The following is a 15,509-nucleotide window of genomic DNA, read 5'->3' as shown; positions in this document are numbered from 1 at the left end:
ATGTTTTTGAGCTGGAGATGGCAGGGTCTTATATGTGGGGATTGAAGGAGGGGGTGGAGTCAAATGTAACACCAAGATAGCGGACTTGTGGAACTGGTGAGAGTATGGAGCCATAATTATATGTTGTAATGAAATGTGTAGTTTTCCTTGTTATTAATTTTGTTGCATCCACTATTTCCTACTGACACCCTTTTTCTTCTATTCATACATTCCTCTGGTATTAATCTACTTGCCCTCTCATAGTTGCTTCTATAATTTCCTTGAGAAAGGGGACCTTAGTTCTTCAAACGCTTTGGAGGTATATGTGATGGAATTTCAATAAAGCTTATACAAAAATAGTTGTGAATGAAGACTTTCATTTTATCAATACTCACACAGAGCCAAGTATACATGTCCTGGACAGTGTACAGACTGAGAGGTTGGGTGCTATTATAGTGACCAAGACCTAGGAAGGGTTTAAGCAGCGGGCGGTGATTGGATTGTAGTCAGGGTGGTTCTACTGCTCCTCCTGGCAGATCATCAAAATGGTAGTCTATTGGGCCAAGCTACACCAGTGGTCAAAATAAAAAAAAACAGGCAGTTATTATAGCCTGCTACATGTGGAGTCAGGTAGGGGGAGATGTTAGATTGTTGTGACGCCAGATTGTGTATGAGTAAGGACTAGAGATGAGCGAGCACCAAAATGCTCGGGTGCTCGTTACTCGGGACGAAATTTTCGCGATGCTCGAGGGTTCGCTTCGAGTAATGAATCCCATTGAAGTCAATGGGCGACCCGAGCATTTTTGTATATCGCCGATGCTCGCTAAGGTTTCCATTTGTGAAAATCTGGGCAATTCAAGAAAGTGATGGGAACGACACAGCAACGGATAGGGCAGGCGAGGGGCTACATGTTGGGCTGCATCTCAAGTTCCCAGGTCCCACTATTAAGCCACAATAGCGGCAAGAGTGGGCCCCCCCCTCCCAACAATTTTTACTTCTGAAAAGCCCTCATTAGCAATGCATACCTTAGCTAAGCACCACACTACCTCCAACAAAGCACAATCACTGCCTGCATGACACTCCTCTGCCACTTCTCCTGGGTTGCTGCCCAACCCCCCCCCCCCCACACACACACACACACGACCCAGTGTCCACAGCGCACACCAAAGTGTCCCTGCGCAGCCTTCAGCTGCCCTCATGCCACACCACCCTCATGTCTATTTATAAGTGCATATGCTATGAGGAGGAACCGCAGGCATACACTGCAGAGGGTTGGCACGGCTAGGCAGCGACCCTCTTTAAAAGGGCCAGGGCGATAGCCCACAATGCTGTACAGAAGCAATGAGAAATATAATCCTGTGCCACCGCCATCAGGAGCTGCACACGTGGGCATAGCAATGGGGAACCTATGTGCCACACACAATTCATTCTGTCAAGGTGTCTGCATGCCCCAGTCAGACCGCATTTTTTTATAAATAGTCACAGGCAGGTACAACTCCGCAATGGGAATTCCGTGTGCACCCACAGCATGGGTGGCTCCCTGGACACTGCATGTCCCAGTCAGACTGGGGTTCTTTAGAAGTGGACACATGCAGTTACAACTTCGTGTGGACCGACAGCATGGGTGGCTCCCTGGAACCCACCGGCGGTACATAAATATATCCCATTGCAGTGCCCTGGACAGCAAAGCTAACGTCAGGTTTAATGCAGGTGGGCTCGGGCCCACACTGCATGCCCCAGTCAGACTGGGGTTCTTTAGAAGTGGACACATGCAGTTACAACTCTGTGTGGACCGACAGCATGGGTGGCTCCCTGGAACCCACCGGCGGTACATAAATATATCCCATTGCAGTGCCCAGCACAGCTGAGGTAATGTCAGCTTTAATGCAGGTGGGCTAAAAATTACTAGGATTACACTGTAGGCGAGGGCCCCAAAAAATTGGTGTACCAACAGTACTAATGTACCTCAGAAAAATTGCCCATGCCCAACCAAGAGGGCAGGTGAAACCCATTAATCGCTTTGGTTAATGTGGCTTAATTTGTAACTAGGCCTGGAGGCAGCCCAGTTAAAATAAAAATTGGTTCAGGTGCAAGTTTCAACGCTTTAATGAGCATTGAAACGTATAAACATTGTTTACAAGAGTTATATGACTGAGCCTTGTGGGCCTAAGAAAAATTGCCCGTTCGGCGTGATTACGTGAGGTTTCAGGAGGAGGAGGAGCAGGAGGATGAATATAATACACAGATTGATGAAGCTAAAAGGTCCCCGTTTTTGATAGTGATAGAGAACGATGCTTCCATCCGCAGGTGCAGCCTACGTATTGTTTAGGTATCGCTGCTGTCCGCTGGTGGAGAAGAGAAGTCTGGGGAAATCCAGGCTTTGTTCATCTTTATGAGTGTAAGCCTGTTGGCACTGTCGGTTGACAGGCGGGTACGCTTATCCGTGATGATTCCCCCAGCCGCACTAAACACCCTCTCTGACAAGACGCTAGCCGCAGGACAAGCAAGCACCTCCAGGGCATACAGTGCGAGTTCAGGGCATGTGTCCAGATTCGACACCGAGTAGTTGTAGGGGGCAGAGGCGTCACCGAGGACGGTCGTGCGATCGGCTACGTACTCCCTCACCATCCTTTTACAGTGCTCCCGCCAACTCAGCCTTGACTGGGGAGCGGTGACACAGTCTTGCTGGGGAGCCAAAAAGCTTGCAAAGGCCCTGGAGAGTGTTCCCCTGCCTGCGCTGTACATGCTGCCTGATCTCCGCGCCTCCCCTGCTACCTGGCCCTCGGAACTGCGCCTTCTGCCACTAGCGCTGTCGGATGGGAATGTTACCATCAGTTTGTCCGCCAGGGTCCTGTGGTATAGCATCACTCTCGAACCCCTTTCCTCTTCGGGTATGAGAGTGGAAAAGTTCTCCTTATACCGTGGGTCGAGCAGTGTGTACACCCAGTAATCCGTAGTGGCCAGAATGCGTGTAACGCGAGGGTCACGAGAAAGGCATCCTAACATGAAGTCAGCCATGTGTGCCAGGGTACCTGTACGCAACACATGGCTGTCCTAACTAGGAAGATCACTTTCAGGATCCTCCTCCTCCTCCGCCTCCTCAGGCCATACACGCTGAAAGGATGACAGTCAAGCAGCATGGGTACCCTCAGCAGTGGGCCAAGCTGTCTCTTCCCACTCCTCCTCATGCTCCTCCCCCTCCTCCTCCTCCTCAACGCAATGAGATATAGACAGGAGGGTGCTCTGACTATCCAGTGACATACTGTCTTCACCCGCCTCCGTTTCCGAGCGCAAAGCGTCTGCCTTTAAGCTTTGCAGGGAACTTCTCAAGAGGCATAGCAGAGGAATGGTGACACTAATGATTGCAGCATCCCCGCTCACCATCTGGGTAGACTCCTCAAAGTTTCCAAGGACCTGGCAGATGGCTGCCAACCAGGCCCACTCTTCTATAAAAAATTGAGGAGGCTGACTCCCACTACGCTGCCCATGTTGGAGTTGGTATTCCACTATAGTTCTACGCTGCTCATAGAGTCTGGCCAACATGTGGAGCGTAGAGTTCCACCGTGTGGGCACGTCGCACAGCAGTCGGTGCACTGGCAGATTAAACCGATGTTGCAGGGTCTGCAGGGTGGCAGTGTCCGTCTTGGACTTGCGGAAATGTGCGCTGAGCCGGCGCACCTTTCTGAGCAGGTCTGACAAGTGTGGGTAGCTTTTCAGAAAGCGCTGAACCACCAAATTAAAGACATGGGCCAGGCATGGCACGTACGTGAGGCTGCCGAGCTGCAGAGCCGCCACCAGGTTACGGCCGTTGTCACACACGACCATGCCCGGTTGGAGGCTCAGCAGCGAAAGCCAGCGGTCAGTCTGCTCTGTCAGACCCTGCAGCAGTTCGTGGGCCGTGTGCCTCTTCTCTCCTAAGCTGAGTAGTTTCAGCACGGCCTGCTGACGCTTGCCCACCGCTGTGCTGCCACGCCGCGTGACACCAACTGCTGGCGACGTGCTGCTGCTGCTGACACATCTTGATTGCGAGACAGAGGTTGCGTTGGAGGAGCAGGAGGAGGGTGGTTTAGTGGAGAAAGCATACACCGCCGCAGATACCAGCACCGAGCTGGGGCCCGCAATTCTGGGGGTGGGTAGGACGTGAGCGGTCCCAGGCTCTGACTCAGTCCCAGCCTCCACTAAATTCACCCAATGTGCCGTCAGGGAGATATAGTGGCCCTGCCCGCCTGTGCTTGTCCACGTGTCCGTTGTTAAGTGGACCTTGGCAGTAACCGCGTTGATGAGGGCGCGTACAATGTTGCGGGAGACGTGGTCGTGCAGGGCTGGGACGGCACATCGGGAAAAGTAGTGGCAACTGGGAACCGAGTAGCGCGGGGCCGCCGCCGCCATCATGCTTTTGAAAGCCTCCGTTTCCACACAAGCCTATACGGCAGCATCTCCAGGCTGATCAATTTGGCTATGTGCACGTTAAACACTTGCGCTAGCGACGGCTGGACGGTGCGCTGAGAGACATTGGTGGATGGGGCCGAGGACAGCGGAGGTGAGGGTGTGGGTGCAGGCCAGGAGACGGTAGTGCCTGTGTCTTGAGAGGGGGGTTGGATCTCAGTGGCAGGTTGGGGCACAGGGGGAGAGGCAGTGGTGCAAACCGGAGGCGGTGAATGGCCTTCGTTCCACCTTGTGGGGTGCTTGGCCATCATATGCCTGTGCATGCTGGTGGTATTACGAGTAGAGCAGAAACAGAACGCTGTAATTAAATGTGCCGCTTATTGGCCTGTGGTTGGAGGCTGACTTCGCTTACGGAACGCACAGCAGAGCCAGGAAAGAATTTTGCGCAAGCCTGCTGTAACACTTAGCTGGCTGCATATTAATTATGACTACTACCCCCAGCACAGATGCAGTACACTGAGGACGGTCACAAGCAGCCCAAATAGAAAGTTTTTTCCCAAATGTTTTTGGAAAAGCCCAAGGCCTATATAGACAGTATATCTCTTTCAGCTTTTTCACTGTCCCTGCCTCACCACTACTTGCCCTAAACTATGTAAAATTACTGCAGACTGTTTCCCTCTGGACAGGATGACAGCGGTGATGTAACGGGCAACGCGGAGCCAGGAAAGAATTTTGCGCAAGCCTGCTGTAACACTTAGCTGGCTGCGTATTAATTAGGACTACTACCCCCAGCACAGACGCAGTACACTGAGGACGGTCACAGGCAGCCCAAATAGAAAGTTTTTTCCCAAATTTTTTAGGAAAAGCCCACTGCCTATATAGACAGTATATCTCTTTCAGCTTTTTCACTGTCCCTGCTCACCACTACTTGCCCTATACTATGTAAAATTACTGCAGACTGAGGACGCAATGCTCTGCACGGCCGATATAAAAAAAAAAAAAGTGCAACACTGCAAAAAGCAGCCTCAACAGTACTGCACACGGTCAGATGTGGCCCTAAGAAGGACCGTTGGGGTTCTTGAAGCCTAAAATCACTCCTAACACTCTCCCTATAGCAGCTCCAGCATCAGCAGCACTTTCCCTGAGCTATGTCAGAATGCATCTGTGGCGAGCCGCGGGAGGGGCCGATTTACATACTCGGGTGACACCTGATCTCGCCAGCCACTCACTGCAGGGGGGTGGTATAGGGCTTGAACGTCGCAGGGGGAAGTTGTAATGCCTTCCCTGTCTTTCTATTGGCCAGAAAAGCGCGCTAACGTCTCAGAGACGAAAGTGAAAGTAACTCGAACATCGCGTGGTGCTCGCCTCTAGTAACGAGCATCTCGAACACGCTAATACTCGAACGAGCATCAAGCTCGGACGAGTACATTCGCCCATCTCTAGTAAGGACCTGTTCCTGGTGAAATAACAATAATAAATAGTTAGAGAGCTAGAGCGTAAAGTGTGGTACCTCCGTGCAGTATATTAATGATGGGAAAGGACTCCAGGCAACAGGTCTTCTCTCTCTCACTCTATCTCTCTCCTCTGCTTACAGAATAAACTTGGCTTGTTAGTACTCACACTTGATGTTTCCTTCCCACTTCACTGGCTGTTATGGATGTTCTCCTGGTTCCTCCCCAGTCTCTATTTCAGGCTCCCCTGGACTAGACTTTTTCCACGCCTGGACTAGACTGTCTAAACTCCGTCCAGTCACTCCTTTAGTACTGTTACTCTAGCCTAGCCCAATATAATAACCACCAAAAACAGGCCAGCTGTACTTGGTTAACCACCCCCATGACTGTTACTGGGTAACCTGTTCTCACCAAGGACTGGAGAATCATGCAAGAACACACATTATAGAGGGAAAATACACAATTACCACATAACTTGTTACACCTGTTATTTATCACATTAGGACCTGATTGCAAGGATATAGTTGACACCAAAAGTGCTGGAGTACTCAACTCTGGGGTACTACACTGTGTGCAGGTTTGACTACTGCTACAATGTTTCCATGCAGCAGCACTCGGTTCTGTAGATCCTGGACAGTGATGTGCTCTAAAAGCCCTCTTATTCTGCATGAATTAGAGCGTTACATAGAAAAATCGTATCCCAGAGAACCCCTTTAAAATAAAATAACCGTATTGGGCTATAAATCCCCATTTAAGATGTTTAGCGGTGATAATGCTCAGACTAAAGATGCAAATTGAGTAGTGTTAGTCCTACAGACCATCAATGTTGTTTATTCAGACTTTTCCAAAGCCAGATTTCTATTTAGATCTGCAATGCCATCTTGTGGTAAATACCAGAGGTAAATAGAAGGTAAATAATGCAATCTGCTTGTTGTCTACACATTGCTCTCAAAGACAGATACATAAGGCCTGGTCCACATGGGGCGGAATCTGCTAAGATCTGCTGTGCAAAATCTGCGGCAAAATCTGCACTGTTTGGTGTGTTTTTCGCTGCACATTTTGGTGCAGATTTCACCCCATCATTTGAAGAGGTGGAATCTGCACTGCAAATCTACTGCAAGTAATTGACATATTGGGAATTTAAATTGCGCAGCGTGTGAACGAGAGTTTGCAATTCTCAATTACATTGCTGCTTCTGTAAAGGCTGCAGATTTTTAGTGTGGATAGTCCCCATGCAAAATCCGCCCCATGTGAACATGGCCGTATACTTACCTTAAATATGTCCTAATAACACATAAAGAGCACCAACATATCTTTTCTCAGGTCTTATCCAGATGGCCATATGCACAAGTGCAGGCATTTGCTCCGTGAACGAGGTAGATTTGCACGTGTATCGGCACATAGTACTCTCCTTTTTGCACACATAGGGCCTGTTCACATGCGCATGCTGGGTATATTTTACGCAAGCAAAAACGCACGCAAATACGGTTGACTAAAGAAGCGATCACTCTGTTCTTAAAAAAAGAAACGCATTAAAACTATTTTTTTATGTGCATTTTTTTCAAGTTATTTTACCTGTGATTAAATTAACGTTATGTGTGACTAATTTCTCCGAGTCTGCATGCTTTTGGTAAATTAGTTGTGCAGTGTCCTGTAGGGTGACCCCGGACACAGAACGTACGTTGAGGAGCTGGGAGAGTAAGATGGTTGCTTGTCACCACGGCACTTACTATGCTCCCTCCTGGAGGGACGCACGTAGCCTCGGCCAGGGCAGCGCTGGGCCTCTTCCGGACACCCCTCGGAGAGGGATGGCCAATAAACTTGCGAACAGGAATAGGGGTTGTCATGGGTGACGCCACCATTCCGTTACCCACCGGAAAGACACTCGGCGGTAAATAAAGAAGCTGCAGACTTATATATAACCTACCTCAGGTCCCTTTGAACTGTCAGGGCGTGGCAGAACTTTACTTGTAATAAACACTGGGTAAAAGCACAATTTACACAAAATTGACGTGCAGGTAGACAACAGCAGAATTAGTACCTCTACACGGTGATCCCAGGCACAGAATCGCTGTGTAGGAAATGTAGTATTGAAGTACCTATACGTGGTGATCCCAAGGCACAGGACAACCGCGTAGGAAATGCTGAATTAAAGTACCTCTACGTGGTGATCCCAAGGCACAGGATGGCCACATAGGAAAAGCAGTAGGGGAGTACCTCTGCATGGGGAATTGGCCTTGATTCGGGGGCCAGCGCGGGTGACAGGTGAGTTGCAGCGGGGAGCGGCGGGTAGCGGGGGGGAAGAGAGGGAGAGAAAGATCTCACCTCCATTCCTCCCTGCTCTTCCCCGCCGCTCCCCACCCCCTGCCGGCCCCAGAATCTTTAGAGACGAGCAAGGAGATACTCAGCTAAGGCACTACTCGATCGAGTAATGTGCCTTAGTAAGTATACTCGCTCATCTCTACTCACCACCAACCTGCTCACACTCTCTCCTTTTTGGGACTCTCACTCCTCCATGGGTACTGGCACACAGAAAATCAGGAACCACTCTTTCTCCTTCATTCTTCACCACATGGGAGTTAAAGGTACCCCCATGTGGTTGGCACTATTTTAAAAACCCAGATGCAATGGAATAACTCCAGAAACACCTAAAACACTCATATTTATAAGCTCACTCATACCACGTGACAAGACAAATTGATACATTAAAAGCATCTCCCAGTGTCTTGCAAACACTTAAAGGGGTTGTCCGGCCATAAACATTAGGTCTCTTTACTTCTGTTTGCCCAATACAATGCACTTTGTAATATACATTGTGCATTGTAAATTAGGCAAACAGAAGTTATTCACTTACCTTTGGGATGCCCCCCCCCTGTGTTGCTCCTCGGTTGCCATGGGTTCCGACAAGTCTCTTGTCCTCTTCTTGTCGGGACGACGGGGACACGCTTCTCCAGCACAGCTCTGCGCATGTGCAGAAGATCTTCAGCCGCTGGGAAGCTCAGTTCTGCCTGCAGGGGAGGCGTGGCTGCTGGCTCTTCATCTCCAAGGTAAGAATGAGTGGAGGGGCGGGCTCTCGCGAGGGGGGGGGGGTGGAGAGGGAGAGATGGATGGATGTGTGCAAGGGGGGGGGGGGGGTGCAGTGATGTGTGTGTCTGTGTTCGTGGTGTCTGGAGACCCGGCTGTCAGAAGTCCCGGGGGAAGAGGGGGAGGGTGGAGAGGGAGAGATGGATGGATGTGTGCAAGGGGGGGGGGGGGTGCAGTGATGTGTGTGTGTGTGTGTGTGTGTGTGCAGGGACCCGGCTGACAGAAGTCGGGGGGGGGGGGGGTCGCTGTGGGAGGGGCACTATGAGGGCATGTGTGTGTGGGGAAATGTTTTGTTTTACTTTACTTTAGCAGGGTGGGGGGGCAGTAGGTAGCCTTGCCGTGGGGGGCTGCAGGAGAGTTCTCTCTCGGCTCTCCCCAGCCCCTCTCCATTCACTATACACTCATGCCAGGATTTTATCCTGAACCATGAGTGTATAAGTGTCCCCTGGCTACAACCCCTCTGAGTATAGTATGCAGCAGGGGGCGGGGCCTGGGCGGGGAGAGACTGTAGAGCAGTTCAATAGAGGTGGGCGTGTCGTGGGCGGGGCTAGGAAGTGAGCTGAGGGAGGCCATGAAATCCTGCTTTTTCATGCCTCTTACTGCCATCGGGAGCGCGCACACAGAAGAGGGAGAGCGCAGAGCATTGTGGGAAGGCAGCACAGAGGCGCCATCTTTGAAAGCTGCAGTGAACATCAGATTCTAAGGTAAGAAACTGACATTGCAGCTGATCTGCTGGCCGGTTTGAGCCCCTGTATGCTGTGTGTTACTATCCTTACTGAAAGGGAAGCATTATAAAAAATTTTTACCCTGTGTGGCCGGACAACCCCTTTAACTCCTCACTTGCTGCAGCTGTGCAATACACATAACAGAATGACTAGACACTTTTGCACAGCGCACCCACAAAAGACATGACATGTATGACAATATGGAGGGGTCAAGAATAGATGTACTGGGCGACTACAGTTGCATCTTTGAAAACTGTGGGGCATATTTACCGATATTTTATACGTCAGTCTAAGCAAACTGTGTGCCCAGCTATGAGCGAAAATATATCAAGAGGCGCAAACCTCTTAATATATTTGTCACATCTGGTGGCACCCCCATATAGCAGACGGAAGCCTATGCCAGCACCAAGCTGGCGTAGGTTTCTAGTAAACTGTATGCCAGGGTCTAGTGTATATTATACCAAATGGGATGGGTCGCACACCGTATACAGCCATGCGCCCTGAAGCTAGACCCCACTACTTTTTTTTAAAGAGTGGTGGGGCCTGGCATAAATGCATAAAAAGTCACAATTGAGGTTGCAAAGCTGATAAAAACCCATACACCAGAAACCACACCATTTTCTTTCTACTTTTCCAAGGTGGTGAGAAAATTGTGAAATACAAAAAGCAGCAAATTTTTGCACAAAAACATATATATGTCATGTTAGCAAATTTTCTTGTCAGAAAACTGGCATACAGGGCAAAATAGATACGCCTCATTCATTATATCTAGAAATGATTAGTCAATGTTTATGCGGAATAAGTTTGTGCCAAATTTTGCAACTTTTTAAAACATTGCAATTCTTAAAGGGGTTTTCTGAAGTAATTGGTGGCAGTGGGGGATGCAGAGTATAAAAAAAATAAACATAATAGTCACCTACCACTGCTGTAATCCTTCCGCTGCAGCGGTCACCTGGGTTTATCCTCATGACCACGGCAGCCAATAAAAGGCCCAACGGGGACATCATGGATGACACCCAGTAAACCCGCCAAGGGCTTTTGCAATAGAAGCCAACGTGACAGGTGTACGAGATGTCCCCAGGCCTTCTGGTCAGGTGATGTCACCAGTCAGAAGCCGTGGCTCTGCACCGCTGAAATGGCGGCCCTTTTGACTATTCAAACTCCACGCGTGAGTTTTAAAAAAAAAGTGGGAAGATAGGTCCTGCCCTTTTTTTCTCGCAAGTAATTTTTCAACGTGTGAGAAAGATAGGGCAAGTACTATATTTTCTCGCACCTAGTATTAATTTCAATAGGGAAAATGAAAGCATTGAAATCAATGGTTTATTTCATCCCATTTTGCAGTCGTGATTTTTACATCCACATAACGGGACAAAAATACGTCCGTGTGTTTAAGGTCTAAATCTGAGCTGGTCAGGATTGGGATGCCATGACCATCTGAGGCTAAGGAGGCCAAGAGTTTCAGGCAGATAGGAATAACTAACCAAGGTAACACTAATCAGCTATATATATTGGGGAGATAGCTACATGATAAATGACAAAAACCAACGGAGTGGCCCTTTAAGGAGATGCACGGGTCTGCACAGGAGCTGCAATTTATCATCAGAAACAACGCGATGCGATGCGATTTTAACATTTCGAAGTTCCATTGACTTTTGCGATAACAATTTGCACGATTTCATCGTGGGGGCGGCAGTGATGCAAGATTATTATCCAAAAAAAGCATTGTTGATGCTCACAAATAAAGATAGGATTTTCTCGTGGCAAAATCATGATTGCCCGTGAGGAATTAGCCTAAGTGAGACTGCTGCTATGACTGAAATAAAGAAATGTACATTCTGGTAGTATGGCCTACACGAAAGCATACTTGAAGGAGGCTGAACGAGAATCGGTACCTGAATCACCTACAGACAACAGTGGATGACTTCATAGCTAGTTTGCCCCTATTGTAGTAGAAGGAGGCCACTTTGAGTGCACTTTTGCATGCTGCTTTCGCGTTCACATGCTAATCTTCAACTTTGCAGTTGGGTTTTACTCTCCTTCTCCTACAGGGGCTACAACACCAAAACTTAAATCCATGTTCCAGGGCCCCCAGGGGCCCATGCGCCATGCCACCATGTAGCACATCCATGCCTTCCTAGTCAAGTATGCTATTGTTATTTCAATATAGAACACTAGTATTAGGCCTCATGTCCACGGGGAAAATCAGGCCCGCTCCGGATTCTCCATGGAGAATCTGCAGCGGGTCCCTCCTGCCCCGCGGACATGAGGGCTGAAAATAAGAATAAATGAGAATAAACTCACCTCCCATCCGCTCCATTTCTTCTCTTCGCCGCGGCGTCATCTTCTCTGCGTCGCGGCCGGATCTTCTTTCTTCGGCTCGGCGGATGCGCATGATGACGTCGGTGACGTGCCCCGCGCATGTGCCGTCCCGAAGAAAAAAGATCCGGCCGCGACGGAGAGAAGATGGCGCCGCGGCGAAGAGAAGAAACGGAGCGTGTGAGTAAATCCCGATTTTTGTCTCCCGCGGATCCGGACGGCTTCCATAGGCTTCAATAGAAACCCACGGGAGCCGTCCCCGCGGGAGACCCGCATGAAAATGGAGCATGGTCCAGATTTTTTCATGCTCCATTTTTTTTTAAATCCCTTTTATTGACCATCCGCGGGTATTTATCTACCCCGCGGGTGGTCAATGCATCCCTATGGGATGCGGATCCGCGGGCAGGAGAAGAGTTAAAATCCGCAGCGGATTTTAATTCTTATTTTGCCCGTGGACATGAGCCCTTAAGCTGTAGCGCTGGATTAGGCTTTTTGACTATACCCTGTGTTATTAAAAGGCCGATACGATTATACTTAATCGGCGTTGGTTTCCTTTCATTGAACACTATGGCTTGACTTTAAGATCTGCCAAGAACATTTCTGCCTCCCCTAAAAACGCTTTGAATTCAGTATTTTAGTAGCTTATTCCTATTTCAATATATTTGGTTAGTACAAGCAAACATTTGAGAAAGGATGTAATTATGGTTTTATTGCAATAGGTTTTTAGTTAAAATGCGATAAAAAGAAGCCTGCATAGGAATTATTTTCACTATCACAAACAGCATATAATTTCAGATTCTGTAACCTATTAGGATTCCTCACCTTTGGGAGATTTTCATATCCCAATGATAACCATCCATAAGGCCTTTCTTGTCAAGTAGGGCAATCACCCTGAAAAGAGCGACCCTACATGGTAACCTATCAATTTTTTATGCTATAATTACCCTGCCCAACCAACATGTTTCTGTTCTGGAATTTTGCAGATGTCATCAGGGAAGAAAGCTAACATGAGTCTAGAGTAATCAATAGATTAATAGAAACTGTATGTTGGGCTCAGGAAAGCGTATCATGTAAACATGCATACAATTAATGAATATATGATTTCTACAAACATGAGAAGTGGCTACACAAGGCAGCCCAGTGGTTTATTGGTTTGCTCTGGTGCCTTGCTGCGCAGGCTCCTAGGTTCAAATCCCACTAAGGGCAACATCTGAGTTTATATCTCCTCATGCTTACATGGGTTCCCTCTGGGCACTCTGCTTTCTTAACACACTAATAGATGAACTTAGACTGTGAGCCCCAATGGGGATATCTTCAGAATACGTATGTGCCATATCAATGTGTTAAATAAACATCCTATCAAGTTATGTGGAAAGAAAGCACATGCACCATGACCTTATACATTGGGTGATCACCCTACGTGACTAGAAGGGTTTGTCATAGGAATATGAAATCTCCCAAAGGTGAGGAATATTATTAATTTATATCTGAAATTAGGTGTTTGTAATACTGCAAATATTTTAAAATATACAATAAAAAATTATAATTTAAATCTGTCAAAATCCAGTTACAATAGATCCTAAAGTCCATAGTGAAATATTAGACTGCCTGCTAACAGAGCCTTTTTGGTTTTTGGTGCTTTTGTGGCATAATTCTTCAATTACTTCATTATAAAATTTTAAAAATAGCAACAAAAAATACGTGTACAAAATGTTCAATAGAACCTCCAAAAATGTATGTTAAAAAAGGCCATAGGAACAGATGTTTGCTTAGTTGTAAAATGCACCCGATTTAGTACAGGTGTGGGCCACTTTTTAGGCACAAATACATGTTCTTCAGTATACCATCCAAGAGGTGGTAAAAAAATGAGAGTGACTCAAATGTGGCCCAATAATATGCCAAATCTTTGAAACAGCTTATTACACTGTGTCAGGATTCAAACCTGCGACCTCCCGCACTTTGAGCTGCAGCCCTTCATACTGAGCTGTTCAGCATACTGTTTCCTAGTTGTGTGTTCCTTGTTTCCCTGTCTATTCCACCTCATGTCTTGTACCTTCCCAATTAGTACCCTATATTCACCTGGCCCCACCACTCCCTCCTTGCGTGTTTTATGCCTTTAACCAAACTGCTTTCCTTCACACCTGCCTCTCTTAGATCATCCTCCTGCATTACCAGACCTCGGTTATCTCCTGACTACTCTACTGCTAAACCCTCTTTGCTGCACCTCCATCTTGTGTATCAGACCCCAGCTACTCCTTGATAATGATACCCTCCCATAGTGGGTACAACAAGAGACTCCAGTTCCGTGCCAGAAGTCATGACACGCAGTGATAGATTAGGCACATTTTCGGACTGCCTCACTAACCTTACACTGTCTATGTATTCAACAGCCTTAAAAAGTTTGCATCAAGATGTTCATCAGTGGAAGGGCAAAGTATAAGACAGATGGATAACGAGAGTCTCATTGGCTAAAAAGGTTGTGTCTCTATATAAAGGTGCCACTACATATTAGACCAAAGTTGGTGAAAATGAGTTATATCAACCAAAATGGTCATTCATTGGGTAACTTTTAACAACAAACAATTGTTTCAACTAACCAATGGCAGACAGCCATCATCTGGAAAGTCGTTAGCCACGTTTGAATATTTTATCCAATTTGAACAGATTATTTTTCGTCCTTGAACAATCTTTTCAACATTCATAGAAAGATCTTTTGTCCTTTGTCCATTATCAATGAAAATGCATAGCCAGTCTGATTGATTGCAATGTTAAATATGGACTAAAATTTGTAAATGTAAATGTTTATTTGTCAGTAGTTTCTTCATTAGAGATGAGCGAGCATGCTCGTTTAAGGATGATGCTCGAGTGAGCATCGGTCTTCTCGAGTAATTGATTACTCATCCGAGCACCATGTGGGGGGGGGGGGGAGCGGGCAGGAACGGGGGGAGAGTGAGAGAGATCTCTCTTTCCCTCCCCCCCCACCCGCTCCCACCCGCCACCCCCCACATGGTGTTTGGACGAGTAATTAGTTACTCGAGAAGACCGATGCTCGCTCGAGCATCAGCCTTAAACGAGCGTGCTCGCTCATCTCTATTCTTCATCCAGCAATGCCCCTTTAGTACTCTAGTGTTGTAGTCCAACCTAAAATCCATCCCCCAGATGATCACTTTGTTACCACAACATTTTCTTAGAACTCATCTGTTTGTGTCCCCTATAAAGGACTTTGCAAGTGGACATATTTCTTTTCTCTATCCCCCAATGTACATGTATCACCAGTTTGAATGACCCTGCGAGTGAGTACTGCTAAAATGTGTATAGCTGCATCTGTTCACTAGATGATTGTTCATTCATTAGTTGTTCAATGATCAACCTACTTCTATCTAATGTGACTTGCAAATTGATGTAAGTGTGACCTGAAGATCGCAAAAAATCAACCGACTGACTTCAAAGACAGTTGGAGGTCTAAGGGCTTCACAGTGGTCTTCAGTCAAGGGAACCCAGTTACAGCCAAAGTAGCCTTTGCTCTAAGCTACTGTCTGATTTTTTATGTCTATTCATTAAAGAGACA

The sequence above is a fragment of the Eleutherodactylus coqui genome, chromosome 10, assembly GCF_035609145.1.
Source record: "Eleutherodactylus coqui strain aEleCoq1 chromosome 10, aEleCoq1.hap1, whole genome shotgun sequence".
NCBI classification, from domain to species: Eukaryota; Metazoa; Chordata; class Amphibia; order Anura; family Eleutherodactylidae; genus Eleutherodactylus; species Eleutherodactylus coqui.
This window is presented reverse-complemented; position numbering follows the sequence as displayed.